The 16,987-nt window shown below is 43.5% G+C and overlaps 1 protein-coding gene across 7 annotated transcripts in view; it reads right to left on the reverse strand.

Annotated features, from left to right (window-relative positions):
• HECW1 (HECT, C2 and WW domain containing E3 ubiquitin protein ligase 1) overlaps positions 1-16,987 on the reverse strand; it is a 253,174-nt gene that overhangs the window by 99,615 nt on the left and 136,572 nt on the right. The gene's annotated exons all lie outside the window — the stretch shown is intronic.

Here is a 16,987-nt window from a genome sequence, read left to right on the forward strand (position 1 = left end):
GCCATAGAAAAACTTGTTCCAGAAAGTTCATTACATACAAGTGAGAAAGACTTCCTAAAGCTTACTAATACTATGTGCCAAAACCAATTCTGAACTATGATAATGATAAGCATTGAGGGTCATCTGGGGGGTGGAAATCAATAGATGACCTTTTGTACTCCACAGTTTAGGTTCTAATGTTAGTCTCTGGTTCAGCAAGTTTATTACTGGGCTTCTGTTGTGCAAGTTGGGGCCCAGGCTCCCTTCTGGCTGTGATCAGAACTGAGAAGCCTTCGAGCCAGTGTCTGGGGCATCAGCAGGATGCCACCGTCAGCAGTTTTCACCACTGTTTCCCTGAACAGAGCAGAGGAGATGCCATTGGGAGTCAGGCTCCAAGTTCAGAAGGGAGGTGGTGCTACTACTACTACTACTATTTCCCACTGACTTTGGAGTCAAACCAAGTGCTGCTCTGTGCCCAGGAAGCTGCAGCTTCTCACCACTCCTGTCATTTGGCTTTCAGGCAAACGAAAACCAGCGTTTATGCAGTGAAGTTCCAATTTCTGCCAGGAAACAGTAACTGAAGTCCCACTCAGCTGTGACTCACTGCTCAGTCTATTAAATATTGTGTATTCAAGCTTAACTGAGAAAACAAGCTGTTCTTTGCCCCCAGAGAGCACAAAACCTGGGCAAGGGGGCACTGCAGCCCAGCTAGCAGGGATTAAACAACATGCACAGCTGGCAGGTCAAGGCACAGATGAGGCCTAGGTCATAAATATACAAGTTGAATTTAGACACCACTATAAAAAAGTGGGCTCTGTTGGACTTGACTTTATGTCATAATCATTTTGTTCCTCACAGACTATTTAAATGGGAAAAAGGATAGTGAGTAGAGTGGGACTACGAGCAAATTCCAGTAGAAACATCCCTATTGGATCACAGCTAATTAGTTGCAATTGCACTTTCAGCCTTCTCAGCTAAGTGGGTTTTAATAAACTCACTGACGCTACCACTGATTTCTGGATAGAGACATGTTTAAATCAGGATATAGTATGTGACTAGGAGAAATGGATGAGAAGAGCTCAGTAACCTTTACCAGCTGAAGGTGTGATCGCACCGAGAAACAACGACATTCCCTTGTCAAGATGTATTTTTCCTACTGTGTCACTGCCTGACATTTATTACACATTATCTTTTAATGCTTACTACTTATGGTCTTCTCAGGATTTTGTCCAGGACAGTAACTGGGTCAACTGACCTAGATATGTGCACATTTGCAAAACATGTGCTTTTTTCCACTCCTTAAATGCATTTCTGGGATTTTAGATCTGCCATGAATCAGTATGAATAGTTTAACAGTCTATGCTTCGAACAGACTGGGTGGATCTGATGGAGTCCAGCCTGTTCAAAACTTTGAAATATGTTGCTATTAAATGACCCTTTTGGGGCCATGGCTACATCAGTGAGATTGTACTGAGACACTGGAGTATTGCCACAAATCCCGACAGAGACGAAGCATCACCAGCACAGCCAAACCTGCACTGACAAAGCTTGGCATTATACAGAGAGAGTAATCACACATCCAGCCCTATAACAACAACAAAGGATCCATCTATTTTGTGAAGCATTGTCCCCTGCTCCTTGTCCTGCAGTGGTCTGGTGGCACTGGTCTGCCTCTCTTCCCACATGCATGCTGCACCTTCTCATCCACGATACAGATCCTCAGGCACAGCAGGGCATGCGCCAGAGAGGGGTCAAAAGCAGGTAGATATCATATGTCAAAGGAAGGAACGATTATGCATGGACACACTCAGTGAAGGTTAAGAGGAAGGTCAGGAAAGTGATTATACTTTAATACTAGCATTTGGAGTCAGAAGGAATGGAGGGGGAGGAAGGGACAAAAGTCTCCCAACAGAAGTCTGATTTCCTGAAAATAAAAAAAGCTATTTGCTGCAGTTTGGTTTCACTAATGCAATACCAGACTGTCCCCCAGTAGGGAGGACAAGGCTAACAGCGCTTGACGCAGGGCAAAGGAGGGTGCGTGGTCACCAACGCTTGCCAGCCACCACACCAACTGGGATTCACAGTGTCTTGAGGATTGGGATGGGGAAGTGCACAAGCTCTTCCTGCTTGCCATTTATCATGAAAGAAATTCAGACTGACTTTAGTGGCTACAATATAATTACATCGGGAGTTTTGTCACTGTAAGTAAGCCTTGAATTTAGTCATCTGGAGGTAAAACCCCTCTATCTTCTCAACTGCCGCTTGAAACATAGTTGACAGAAAGACAACATTCATCTTCTCACTTGACATCCTATAGACTTGAAGTCCTTGGCATGAAAAGGAACAAATGTGATTTTTCCTCAATAACTTTGGTGCTCTTTTATGCCCTTGAAGTCAGAGCTCAGTCTGAATTAGTTTATATTTTCAGCTTATAATGTCGTGTTTGCACATTGTGCAACCCAGCCTTATCATTTTATGAGTCCTGCTGATATGAAACAGGATGAAAATGCTTTTATTACATGCTTCTGTCCTATCCAAACATGAAGACAGGGGATGTGAGCTGCAACTTCAAGCCTAGCTGAATCTCTCAGAAAACTGCAGGCTTCCTGAAGCATTCTAACTTCCTATTGCTTTCCTTGCTTGTATCCACACCTGAAATCACGGCCACTGATGGAAGTGCATGTACTCCAGCAGTTAGAGAAGTATCAGTACTTCCTTTAAAATATTCTCCAGTAAACACACATTGTAAAATCGTCTGGCCTGCTCACAGTTCCCCAACCTCAGAAGCATGGCAAAAGACAACACCAGAGCCTGTGAAACATGGGGAGGTACTTGAGGTCGGATCCAAGCCTCTCAGGACTTGCTGAGCTCAGGAAAAGGTTCATGTTTGGTAGCACTTTTCATTTTCTCAGTAGGAAGAAAAAAGAAGAGAGAAGGAGATGACTGAAAGCTAAAAATAATACAGTCTTGTCCTAGTATCACTTTTCCTTGTGAGTACTTCCTGCAAATGCTAGAGGGAAGTTATGTGACCCTGAATGAAACGAGGCAGGCTTCACACTAGCAAATGGAGCCCTTGAGACTCGCTCGCTCTTTAGCCATGGCATGTGTTATAAAATATCAAAACATCTTGAGAGACCCCTGAGCACTACAGTCCATCACCTATTGCTCAGGCAAAACTCCAATTCACTAAAAATTTGTCTAAGCAGAAGCTAAGAAACAGAGACTCTCACAGCTCATTAAAAACATCTCCCAAAATACCTTTACCCTTCACCCATCTACGTGGAAGAGTAACAAGGACAACACTCTTGCTCCTGGACGTAAACTGCTTACAGTGTACACCTGGGGTACCCCTACTCAGCCTCCCTGTACCTCTAGGTTAAGGTGAGGCAAATACTTTTGCACACATGTACTGTGTGAACACAGGTCTGGAAGAAGCTGTGACTATGTTTGCCTGGTGTTGCACTAGAATATCTGCTTTTGGGTACCACACTGACCAGTAACAGTGCAGCATGCTGGTAAAACATGCTTTGCACCACCAAGTCCCTTTACCATGTTTGTATATTGTGCAGCCCAACTTCGTTGACTTAAAAGTCTTGCTGATATGAAGCAGGATTAATATGATTTTATTACATGGTCTACCACTGGTAGACATGCACAGCTGACAAATACAAGCACTCCTTTTCCCACGCATAGCACAGAAAAACACTGTTATGCCTCAGTCTTAATGCTCTGTATCAATAGCTTCTGCTGCAAAAGAACGGTAACATTTAAAGATCATAACTGATACCAATTATCTCACATAGGCCAGGATTTCTTATATTTAAACCAGAGGAAACTGCAATGGCAATAAAAACAACACTGCACTAACAGTGTATTTGTTGCCTTTATATGGTGAACATCATGGATGTGGCCTGATGGCTCAATCCAATCAAGTCCCAATTCTTGCAGGTGCTAATTAAAACCTAGAATATTTTACACTGACAGGACAGGTTGTAACTACAATAACAGCTAATGCAGATTAGTGAGGTACTGTAAACTGGCAAAGCTCTAGCCTGGCCCATACTATCTATTCACAAGAGCTTCTCTTTATAGCACACCTAAGAACATATGGAAGTATTCAGATGGACTCTCACTTCTAAGCAGTACTATCCAAATCTGTATGGAAGATAGAAGCCTACAGTGAAAGAAAACTAGGAACTACAACAGTGAAGCAACAAAGTATTTTCTGTTTGTATACACCAGCTCTGAGGATGAATAGCAGTAGACAAGAACACTGCAAAAAGGGAAGGCTGTAATCTGTGCTTGATTCAAATCACAAGTGAAAAATAGCATCAACTCAGCCCCAAATTGTGCTCCAGCAAACAGAAAGAGCATTGCTAGCTGTGTCAGAGGTAAATACGTGGTGTCCAGAGCTGGGGGAATAGACAGGCTGCCCAGTAACTGCCTGCACCATGCTTGCTTCAAGCTCCAGTTCTCTGTTCTCTGCTTTTCAACAGCACTACACTTGCCTGCAGATTTAAAGCAAACAAACCAAGGTTCATTCCTGACCCGAACGGTCAGGAGCAAAAGAAGCAGCTGATGTTTTGGCCTTGTCTCCTTCCATCTGTTTGTGTCCCTTAGTTCCTTCTGAGACGTAAGACAGGTCCAAAACTGCCCAGCACAATGCAGGGTACCAGTGTTCACTCTGCACAGCTTTACTGATGTCAGTTTAAATCACCTGGGAGCTACTGTTATATCACACCTGTGCATACATGGCACGGGTGTCTAGAAGAGTTCATCCAAAAGTTCCTCTCCCCTAACCTAGTACTGTTGGCTTTTATGGTTGCCTTCTTTATTACACTGAATTCTTAACATTAGGACAACTCTCTAAGCAACTGAGAAAAGGCTTATACTTTCCACAGCTCAGCAGTGAAGCATCTTTCCAGAGTAAAAGAACATAAGACATCATTCCAAGTTCACGCTTCATATACTACCATTCTCCTTAAAGAAGAAATTCCTCACTAGATCTGCAAATGGGTGAATACTCCCATTTCCTCCCAAGTGCTGAATTTAAAAAGAAATATTTTGGGGGAAAAAAATGACTAAATAAATAGACACTAAAGAAATGCTTCCTTTTGCTCCATCACTTGACCTCTGCCACATCTTGGGAACACAGGGCACACTGGGATGTAATGGATGAATCATGAAAGGAGCAGGCAGAGTCCTGAGCCTATCACTGACAGAATTAAGGCTATAATCCCAGGCACCACTCTGAAAATCTAGTCCTAATTACTGGCAGTGCTTCAGCTACAACCCTCACTCTATTAACAGAATTATCCAGCTCTTGAATGCAATATATTCCACTGATCCTGTTAGCTGGTTAAGCCACTGTGCTGGCACCGGACTATCTTTCTATCAGGTGATTCCAATGAGCAGTCAGTTGCGCCGGCAGCAGCCTGACTCCCTGCTGGGCTCCCTGCAGCCGGCTCACATCCCTGAAGGGCTGTGGCCGCACACACGCAGGGTTTGCTTCATGTGTTACAGTCAGCACCATTCTAGCCTTGCAATACACCATCTCTCAATGCCATTCCCCAATTAAGAGGAGAATTTGCCCTTTGGGGGCATATGGCAATTGCCCTCTGTCTAACTCATAGAATCGCGGGATCACAGAATGGTTTGGGTGGGAAAGGACCTTAAGATCATCTAGTTCCAACCCCCTGCCATGGGCAGGGACACCTCACACTAGACCATGTCACCCAAGGCTCTGTCCAACCTGGCCTTGAACACTGCCAGGGATGGAACATTCAAAGCTTCTCTGAGCAACCTGTGCCAGCGCCTCAGCACCCTCACAGTAAAGAACTTCTTCCTTATGTCTAACCTGAACTTCCCCTGTTTTAGTTTGAACACTGCTCGTCTTGCAGCTCTGTTTATTGATTACTCCATTGATTCCCAGGAGACAGAAGTTCTTCACTCCAAAAACTGCCCTCCTAGAAACCCTTTAAAAAGATAGCAAGGAAATGAGTAAACAGTTTTTTCCCCATTGAAAATGCAACGAAAGCTTTCAGCAGACTAGAGAGCAAACCCTGGCAGCCAAACTACATTACAGGAAAAAATGCTGCTTAGTCCCTCCAGAAGGCAGCTATCAACACACTTATGACAAGAGGACAGTCAATGACAGTATGTACCAAGTGTATGAGATCTCCATGTTCACATGAAGATCTTTCATATTCTCCAAGCTACCCTATGTGGGTGCAATGCTATTTTAGCACAACTACAAGCTAGAATAGCAATGTTAAGAGCAACAACTTCCAATTAAAACAAAATTGAGGACTGAGGCAACAAATCAGTATCTCCCACAGAGTCCAATATCTTTTTCTTCCAAAATTTTATTAGATTTAGCTTTTTAATTGTTTCAACAGTTCTGCCTAATAAACTTCAGCTATCCTTTGGCAGCAGAGGAAAAGCTTTGATTACATATTCTGATCTTCCTTCACTCTTTGAAACTTCATTTAAATAAACTCTTAGATTTTCAGATACTTAAACACAATCACACGTGCATATGGATAGGCTTTGGGCTGTGCCTTCTGTGTCGATGACTGGACTACATTGAAGCAGCAGCCAGTTCTTCTTTAGATATAGCATACTTCTGGGATGACTGCTTCCTGCAGCATATCTCACCAACTGCTCACATGTGGGCTCTAAGGCTGCATGCTCTTTGATGCCAATGACCCTTTGAGAGCTAACAAGTCTCTCAGCAAGTTTAAAGTGGTCCAAGGATGACAGCACTTTACAGCCCCAATGTGCAAAACAAACTCTGGTTGAGTTAGCAGGGAAGAAGGCTCCTGGCGGTTGCTAAACAGCTTTGTGCTTCCCAGAGTTACCACCATCCAGGAAAAAAAAGCCTTTAAGAAAATCTGGGTTTATGATCAGATGCACATCAGGCAGCCGCCTAATGCAGGACTGTAAACCTGACAGGGCCATAGAGAGAGTATCGATGTGCTTAAGCACCCTGAGAACAAGAACTGCTTGTAAATAACTTAAATAATATATCCCTGAACTAAGTGGGAGGTTTGCCATTGACAGGTGAGACAGGCCATTGGGCACTGTTTGGATCCTCTAATTCTCCATAAAACTTGCTCCTGTAGACTCCACATTCAGACTTTTCAAGAATACGTTTTGTTTGGATGGAGAACTAAAAACCTGCTGTTAACACCTTTTCTCTTTGCACTACGAAATGACGCGAGCGATCGAAATGTAGGGCACATGTAGTGAAAATAAACTTACACATCCATGATGTCTTCGGAAGGCAGGAAACTGTGTCAGGCAACAGTTTGTACTTCCAGGCAGCCTAAGTTAGAGCTTCAGAAACTCCTCACTCTTCTAATGCAGTTTGGTTGGGACAATATGTAGATGAGAAACACTCACACGTGTGAGAGACAACCATATCCTTCAGCTAAGCTGTGTCTGAAGAGCGGCTCAATGCATTAGTCTTGCTGTCAAAGCCTCTGGACAAGGGAATCGAGTCAATGACCCTTCATGCCATACAAGCAGCAGCAAGGCAGTGAACAATGCCTATTCTTCTAAATGAATGCCCCAAACATCGATTCCCTATGAATACCATTATTTCCAGTAGTGAGTTACAGACTCTTTACTTTCAACCTTGGATCCTGCTTCAGGCAGCAATGAAGCGACTGGAGAGATTTATAGTCTGATTTAGAAAGCAGAGAAATATCTCTGCTACTTCAAGCGCCCCTCGATCTCGCTGAATTACTAATAAAACATTTTGCTCCACAAAGCATTTTTCTAGTTATGTTGACATAGAAAGCTGAGAAGAAAAAAACCCCAAGCTTTTCCTTTTACAGTATCTACAGTCACCTAGTTAATGCAGCCTCATGCACACTCAGTGTTTCTCCTGTCTTATCTTTTGGGAGATCCATTAGACCCAGCAAAAACCACTTACCATAGCTCAGGAAACCTAGGGGAAGGTTGTTTGTGTGGTGGTTGTTTTTAATTTTTCCTTTTTTTAAATTGCTTTTATTTCCCTATTTAGCTATTGCTGGCTGCAACATCCACTGTTTTGTTTTTTTAAGTTGCTTCTTTCTGGAGCAATGGGCTTCAAAAAGTTGACAGCCTTCTCCAGTGAAGCAGGCTTGTCCAATACTGATTGCAATCAAGCTGCCATAGGATAACCAGTGTTGGAAGAGAGCTCCTGAAGTCATCTGACCCTTCGACTTAGGACCAACTTAGAGCAGGCTGCTCAGGGCCCTGTCCAGTTCAGCTTTGAGTATCCCCAAGGATGGAGGTCCCACAAGCTCTCTGGGCAACCTGTGCTAATGTTTGACTACTGTCCTGAGGAAAAAAGTACTCCTGAGGTCTAACCAGAATGTCCCTTATTGCAACTCCTGTGTATGGCCTGCTGTCAATTCATCTGCACTGTGAGAAGTCTTCTTCCTCCTTCCCTACAATCTCCCACTAAGTATTAAAGGCATCAGTACGTCCCACCTAAAACTTCTCTTCAGACTGAACAAATCCAGCTCTGTCTCTGCTACTCCTTGTATGTAACAACCACAACCAGTCTAAAGGATGAAGCAAACAGGGGTCAGACTCATCCTGAAAATGACTGTGATGGGGTGTTACCGCAAACTTGAGGCATGGCACAGACTTCTGGGAGGAAGCAGCTTTCCAAAATCCAATCTCCAGTAACAGCTGAATTCACTACAGCAATTTGGTCATCACAGAAAGCCTCCTGAAGGATTTGGCCTGCTGCATATTGGATGCAAAAGGCTTCTGAACATAAAATCATTAAATACGACAGGAGGGGAAAGGGATGTCAACTAAATGCGGGAGTGCTGTCACTGCAGACACATCATTAACTACAGTGTGTACAATGATATAATTCTTGTAGCTCTTCATAAATAAATCACATCTTATCAGCAAGAGAGGTGTTTTCTGTTGCATGTGTCAGTTTTGATGGAAATCAGTGTAGAATTCATTTCAAACACTTCAGTCAACCCTGGGAAACCGCTCTGTGGAACAGAGCAAGGCAACACAGAGGTTCATACCTCATGCTACACACACCAACCCACACCGTCCTCATTCAGCACTCATACAGAAGTGACACCCATCCCCACACAACCTCCATGTCCCCTGCTGCCCAGACTCCTCCCCTTGCCTCACCTCCCCTGCAGCTATGTGCTGTAGAAAACATCTCCCCCTCATGCCCACAGGAACATTCCTGCCCTCTGCCAGGCAAACAGCTCATCCCTTCCTTCTTTCCCTGTGCAGGCAGCCCCCATGCTGACTTGTCTGCAGCTGTGTGAGCGGTGATGGGCAAGGAGAGGAGAGCAGAGCTGGGCTGTTGCTGCTGCTGCTGGAAGCCATGGTGAGCAGGGGCTGGTGCTCTGCCATGAGGCTGCCCTTCCAGCAGCACTTCTCACTCTGCTCTTCTCTTTCTTCCAGTAGCAGGAACAAAACTTTCTTTGCCAGCTTCCAAACCTTTGGGCTAAGTAGAAGCAGGTCTGCTCCAGGCCACCTCCTTGGACCATGCCCCTTAACCAGTTGGAAAGAGAAGAACAAGAGACCCAACTTTTCCCCTCCCATCTTGGGGCAGGCTGTGCTGCCAGTCTACAGAGACACAAAGGATAACTGCTGAATACAGAAGCCAATTCTGACCCCTCCGAAAGTGGGAAGAGTTTGGCCACTGACTTTGTAGCATTAACATTTTATCCTCTTCTGCTGCAGTAGCATTATATATCCCTGAACTGCAGGACACTGAAGCAACTTGTGCTGACCCCCCATCAATGATGCAGCACTCACAGTAGAAAGTGAGGATGTCATGACACAGACTGGGCAGTCTTCCCCTTCATTCCTCACCCTCAAAGGCACAACTGAAAAATAAACATGCAAACCCTGAGCATCCTCTCAGGGGTAACAGCTGCAAAATCAAGACCTCCTGGACCTCGTAATCAAGAAGTGATTTAAAATTGTGAAAGGAAATAGCCAACAAAAATGTGAAAGCAATCAACTAGAAAATGAAAGAAGTAGAAAAAGAAAAGGGAGAAAGAGAAAAGGCAAGGCTCTAGAGAAGAAGAGTGGAAAACAAAGGAAGGAGTGGTGGAGGATGCTGTAAGAAAAGCAAGCGATTCGTAGAATCACAGAATGGTTTGGGTTGGAAAGGATCTTAAGCTCAGCCAGTTCCAACCCCCTGCCACGGGCAGGGACACCTTCCACTAGAGCAGGTTGTACAAGGCTCTGTCCAACCTGGCCTTGAACACTGCCAGGAATGGGGCAGCCACAGCTTCTCTGGGCAACCCATTCCAGTGTCCCACCACTCTCACAGTAAAGAACTTCTTCATTATATCAAACCTGAACCTCCCCTGTTTAAGTTTGAACCCATTGCCCCTTATCCTATCACTACAGTCCCTGATGAAGAGTCCCTCCCCAGCATCCGTGTAGGCCCCCTTCAGATATTGGAAGGCTGCTGTGAGGTCTCCATGCAGCCTTAAAAATCCAGTTCTTCCACATGCTAAAAAATTCTCTTCCTTCCTTTCAGACGCATCTAAAAAACCCCAAACCAAACACCAACCCCCCCCCGCCCAAACCTCAACAGTGATCAGTACAGCTTCGTTACAACTCAAACCTGAGGGCAGCAGCTTTCAAACTTGCCTGCTGATGAAGATCAGTTAGATCCTTTTGGGAAAACAAGAGAAATAAATGGGCTGCTATGAAAACCAGGGTTTCCTGACAACTACTGGCACCTCCAGACTTTTCCGGTATTAGGCTTAACTACTCCCATAGTTGAATCACCTTTGTGGTAACAGATATTGGTTGCCCTCAAACACTTCACCTCTGGAATCACAATCCTAGTACAGTTATACTCTGCTAGACAAAAGGTCATAAATGTGTTGGTACCTGAAATATAATCCATTATACATTTTGTGAATGAAACCTTAACAATTTCCTGGGGTTAGTTGGGTAGTATGAGCAATGCTGGTGGTCCTCTGCTAAGAATATCAACATATGGTGGAATCAATGTGGTTTATACTTATGTTCACCACAAAGTCCTACTGCATTGCCATAAAGGCAAAAAGGGCCTCAGTCTAAATAAAAATCAGGCCCGTCGACTTAAAAAGGGAACTGTCTAAGAACAATCTAGTTGCTTTCCATCAGATTTTACAGATGTAAGAATTTAAACTGCAGATATTTAGATTGGAGAGATTTAGTGACCCAGTTTAGTGTGGACTTGGCAGCTCTAGATTAACAGTTGGACTTACTGATCTTAAAAGTCTTTTCCAACCTAAATGATTCTATGACTCTATTCCGTGATTCTGATATTAGGTGGGGAGGGGCTGCGTGCTTTCAGTCTGGATGGAAACGTGCTTGTCTGAGAACCCAGCTAGCTAGCCGGAAAAAAACCCCCAACATTTAAAGGAAGTGGAAAAGGTTTCTCAAGATATTTAAGGATTAAAATGAACAAAGAGTTCAAAATTCTATTGAAGAATATTCATACATACATCTGCTGATATGTAACATACTGACCTACATCAATGTCCCCACTAGAACCTTTGTCCTTAATCTTTCATACAAGTAATAATTATAGCAAAAATGATTTAGAGAAGTATGTAATATTATATAACTGTATTCCATCAGCAAAACAATGTTAAGGGAACAGGATTATCCTGTTGAGCTCTCAGAAACCAGGAAATGTAAACCTGAAATATAACCCTGAAGCATTAAGTCTGCCTCTTGATGAATACAAATTGTAATGCTGCTTTCCTTTTTTAGCTGTCCCTGCTCACGACCTTTTCCCAATGTAACATTACAGATATATTTTCAGATCACCTGGGTTTTGTGAGAAGTAAAGGCAGTCCAGGATATACTTGAGATTCAGATAAAACATAAACCCAAAAGCTGAATCATCAGCAGGAATTAAAAAAGAGAAATGTGCAACTGAAAGGTAAGAGTAGAAAACACAAGCAGCATGGTGGAAAGCAATAAACATTCAAAATGTCCTCTAAATCCACACATTATAACTGTGTGCAAGTTCACGTCACAGTCATCGCCGCAGTCATGTCTGCTGATTTTACATAGGTTATCTGAGGGTATGAGTGATTTCAGGACAGATTTTAAATACTGGTTGCTTTTATAAAGGATTGTGCATTGTGAAATTACAACAATGTTCTTCTCTCCCCAAATCTTCCTCCTGTTCTCCCTTCTTCCCAGGACAAAGGAAAGCAGACAAGGAAACAAAAGATATGTTTCAAGAAAAGTGAGTTGTTTTTCTTCTTTACACTGGCTGCTGGAAAATCCTTGGTTACTGAATATCCAATCAGGACTAAAGTGCATCTAACAGCTCCAGCAGAGGTGAAACTTCACTGCAGGAGCGCACGCAGGCAGGTTCGGTGCAGGCTGCAGATCTGGCTTTGCCAAGTTTTACAACCTCTTTCTTTCCCTCTGCCTGTCTGGCTGTTTGCCTGGCTGCTGCTCTGAGGTAAAGAAATCCTCCCAGGGCTTGAAAACAGCCATGTTATGGAATGCCAGCTGCTGAAAGCTGCTGAGTGAGACTGGGCTCGCAATTGCCCACCTCAGCTTCAGTTCATACCTCGGACTGTATTCAGATACAAGCGATACGGATGTGCGGGCACAAAGAGAGGACTTGTACCTATTTCCCTACTTTCCTCCCACTGTGTCAGCTTTCTAGCTGGCCACAAGGAATGCAGCACCCTTTATCTTGGGAGTGATTCCAGTACACTTACTGTTTCATTTGTGCGTGGTCCAGAGACTATAATCTGTACATCTACCCAAGAATTTATCAGTGTTCTCAACTATGCATTAAAGCTTTGTAAAATTATACTTTGCTTTTGCACAGCACTGATACATTCAGGCAATTTCTCATCTGTGTATCCTCAACATTTCCCTTACATCTGTAAATCTGCAGGCTACAGCTCTGACTGCAACACAGCGCACAGGACAGCTTGCCCAGTGCATCAAGAACCCCCAGGCAGAGACCCCAGGTAAGTCTCCATGCTCCTTTGCAAAACACCTACAAATTTTACTCAGCTCTTACAACTTACTTCCATCACAGCCCAAAGAAGCTGTCCAAAGCATCATGTTTTATAGCAAAATAGGTCATTTAAAATGGCCGGGCAAAGCAGCACAACGCAAATGACAAGCAAATTGTATCCAGCCTATATTTGTGCAACAGCTCACCTAGGCTTTGAGAGAAAGACGCAGTGAATAGGCAGGAAGATCTCTATTACTTCGGTGGATCTGGCTTTCAGATTACCAGGATCTACACCAATAGACTGAAAAACCACAGCCACACCTTTTTAAGCATCTCTCCCTGCTGATGAAGCTTCCTCTTCCCTTTTCGCTTGGCAGCATGTCTGAGACTCAGCAGCAGATACTGTTACACAAAACGCCATCTTCAAGAAGTAAGATTAATCTCTGACATCCTAACATTGTTTTAGAAGTCACTGATCTCTTACAACATCACAGGTATCTTAAAAACAAACCCAGAAGACAGTAATTCCACTGTATTTGCCAACCTTCCTGATGTTGTATTTTCATATCATCACAGAGGTATCTCGAGAGGTTTACAAAACAAGCTCTTTGACTGCCCCAGCTCCACCTGCTTACTTCGCCTTGCTCATGGTAAGCTCTTAAAAGAGTTCACTGCTTCAAATAAGCAGTGGGTTCATGTTTTGCCCTGTACACTTTTTAGATTTTATTCAACTTCTTTGGAAGGCTTATCCACACCGTTGTCTCTCAGCTAATATTTGCATTCCTGCCTCAACATGAGTCATTTCTTCTTTATTTTAATCTAACGACCATGCTTTAATATGCTGATTTTCCTGGATGGACATGTCAGTCAGAAACCTGGCCACTGCGTTCTTCAGCATGACTAATACTTGCTCATAAATCCTCTCTCTGCTTTGTCTCATCAGCTAACAGCAATTGACAGCAGATTAAAGACTAGGACAATGACTTCCATTTAAGAATTTCTAATGCTTTCAGAAAACATTAATTCCTAGCATATACCTGAGAGGTAACACATTGCCACCCAAATGTGAGATGAACCATGAAGATGTCCAACAGCAATGCTATGTAACAAAGCTGAACAAGACAGGGAAAAAATCTCATCTGAAACTGGAGGGACTAAAGCTGGATCACAGTTACACAGATCAGAATCTCACCAACTAGAATGCATGCATTAACTCAACTAGTCTTGAACAAGTGTCACTATGATTTCAATGACTACCAGAACACAGGCTTCTTGTCTTGATGAAAGCACAATGTCCTCCCAGAAGCACTGCTTTGGGTATTCCTTCCTGGGTGATGGAGACCAACAGATACACCAATTGGTACATCTTACCCCAAATGATTCTGATTTCTTAGCTAATTAACACCATTCCTCCTTCAAAAGTCTTCTACCCCAGGTACGTTTCTACACAAAACCATGTGGTTATCATCCACACTCAAAATTTCCTCTCCATTCCTATACAGTTATATAAACACACAAAGAACTTCCTCAACTTGTGAGTATTGGAGGATATCAAGAGCTCCTGAAAATGCTTGCTTATGCCTTCTTATATCAGAGAAGATGCAGATCACACATCTTGGACTTGGTGATCTTAAAGGTCTTTTCCAACCGAAAAGATCCTAGAGCAGGTTGCTCCAAGCCCCTGTGTCCAACCTGGCCTTGAACACTGCCAGGGATGGAGCAGCCACAGCTTCTCTGGGCACCCTGTGCCAGCGCCTCAGCACCCTCACAGGGAAGAGCCTCTTCCTAATGTCTAATCTCAGTCTCCCCTCTGGCAGGTTAAAGCCATTCCCCTTTGTCCTATCACTATATGCTCTTGTAAAAAGTCCCTCTCCAGATCTCTTTGTAGCCCCTTTAGGCACTGGAGCTGCTCTAAGGTCTCCCCTTCAGGAGCTTTCTCTTCTCCAGGCTGACCCAGCCCAGCTCTCTCAGCCTGGCTCCAGAGCAGAGCTGCTCCTATGATTGAGCACCTTAGAAGAACTTTAGGAAAAAGAAACAGGGTGAAGCTATAAGCAATGCTAACTGATACACAGACAGTAGATCAAGAGTTTACCATCTCTGTCTTCACTAATCCTGGAACATGGGAGAAGACAAGAAAATTGAACAACAGTAAATTCAAACTTGAGGAAAGCAAAGATTTTTTTCTTGCTAGGCCCAATAAAAAGGGAAAAATTTGTTACTGTGGGGACACAGAAAGTGCACGATTGACAAGCCCAGAATGATTTCCCTGCTACAATGGCTTGCAGTCATCAAGCATCCCACTTGCAACAGGGACACAAGTTTTTCCAACAGCCATTCCCCTATGCCTGTCATTGCACACCAAGTAAGGGCAGCTGGTGAAAATGTTATGGCAGTAAGGCCATGATGTGGATAAGCAGTCCCGGAAACATAACGAAGCAAAGAAAACCAAACCCTCGCCCTTTCCTCTTTCTGTCTCATCAGGCAGTTCTGCAGACATACCCTAGAGGATTTCATGCCCATGCACTGCAGGATTCTTGTAGCTTCCATGGTCATGGGTGTTGGACTAGCTGGCTCCTGGAGAGCATTCCCCCTGGCAGCATTCCTGTTCCTTTTTTTCCTGATTGAAAAGTGCATTTTTTTAAAAGCAAGATAGTGCCAAGTAAAAATGGTGCTTTCACTAAATAATAGTCAAACACACACGAAAAATGGCTAGTACACAACGTTCTTTAATCCGTTAGCAGGCCTCTAGAGCACCCGGTGAGACTTAGGTCAATGTGCACAAAATTGGCAGTAACAAATCAAGCTGATAAATGCAGGGGGAAAGGGCACAAATTATCTGTTTTGCAAAACAACGTCAAAGCAAATCTTTTTGCAGCTTCTGAACTGATGCATGCTGGAAAGGTGTGTCAGGTAGCCACGTAAACCACCTCTAGTAACTTAGCTGGTGTTCACCCACAATCAGATTCGTGCGCCATCACTGCAGGTAATTCCTAGAAGGGAGGACGCAGGAGGTACTTCATTTAGAAGTCTATCACCTTCACCTCTGAAGTGCACTTCACAGGTCTGAATCCTTCTGCCTTCCTTCAACAAAATTACAGTATTTGCCCTCAGACCCACTGTGTAATTTCAGGAATTGCACTGTTTTTCAGGAATCTGATGCAGAAGAGAGTATGTAAGAATGTAAAAGGCCAAAGCATACATGATTATACCAGTGCAGTGTGCTGAACAGTTGCTGATCTTTCCATAATTTACTAAACTACAGAAGGAGTAACATGATGTGCAGACTATTAGTATGGCTATTACGTGGCCATAACAAGAGACATTCAGAAAGCAAGTGGCTGGGAAATACCAGACACGTATTGAACTCATTAACAAATAAATGGCTTGTGTAATGATCTTCTTGGTGTTGCTGCAGTAAAATCACTCCAGTTCCCATCTGTCATGCTTTTTATTTCTTCTCTTCAACTCCGTGCTGCACTGCAAGCCTGCTAATTTAACCACTCTAAGTCTGCATTTAGAAGTTCATACAGCATCAGATGCCCGGTAAGGTTAAATCTGACCCAATCTTTTCTTTGAAACAATGTGTGCAAAGAAAGCAGGGCAACAGGGACAAGCCCAAAACTGCTGCAACTGATCTGCAAAGTGAAGAGCAGGCTGTGGCCAGTGATATCTACGGATGGCTCAGCAATTCTACAATTAGTGCTGCTTAATTAGAGTCCATGAGAGGGCAAGAAGTTGACAACATGTGCAAATGGTGGCCTTAACCCTGCTTTTTTGTTCTGTTCCTACTCTGCTTTTCTGACTGCACAACTGTACATTCAGGCTACCCCAGTAAGAAAAAGTTTGATGGATGAACACTTAAAGAATTATTTTGCTTAATAATTTAACAGATGTTAGCATTTTCTTATGCCATCTCTTCCCTGTTTAAATCCATTGCAGCTATGCCTACAGCAGTGCATTATGTGTGAAGCTACTAAAAGAGGACAACGTCAGCATGGTCACAACTCCCACTTCAGGTCACTCATG

The sequence above is a fragment of the Strigops habroptila genome, chromosome 1, assembly GCF_004027225.2.
Source record: "Strigops habroptila isolate Jane chromosome 1, bStrHab1.2.pri, whole genome shotgun sequence".
Classification (NCBI taxonomy): domain Eukaryota; kingdom Metazoa; phylum Chordata; class Aves; order Psittaciformes; family Psittacidae; genus Strigops; species Strigops habroptila.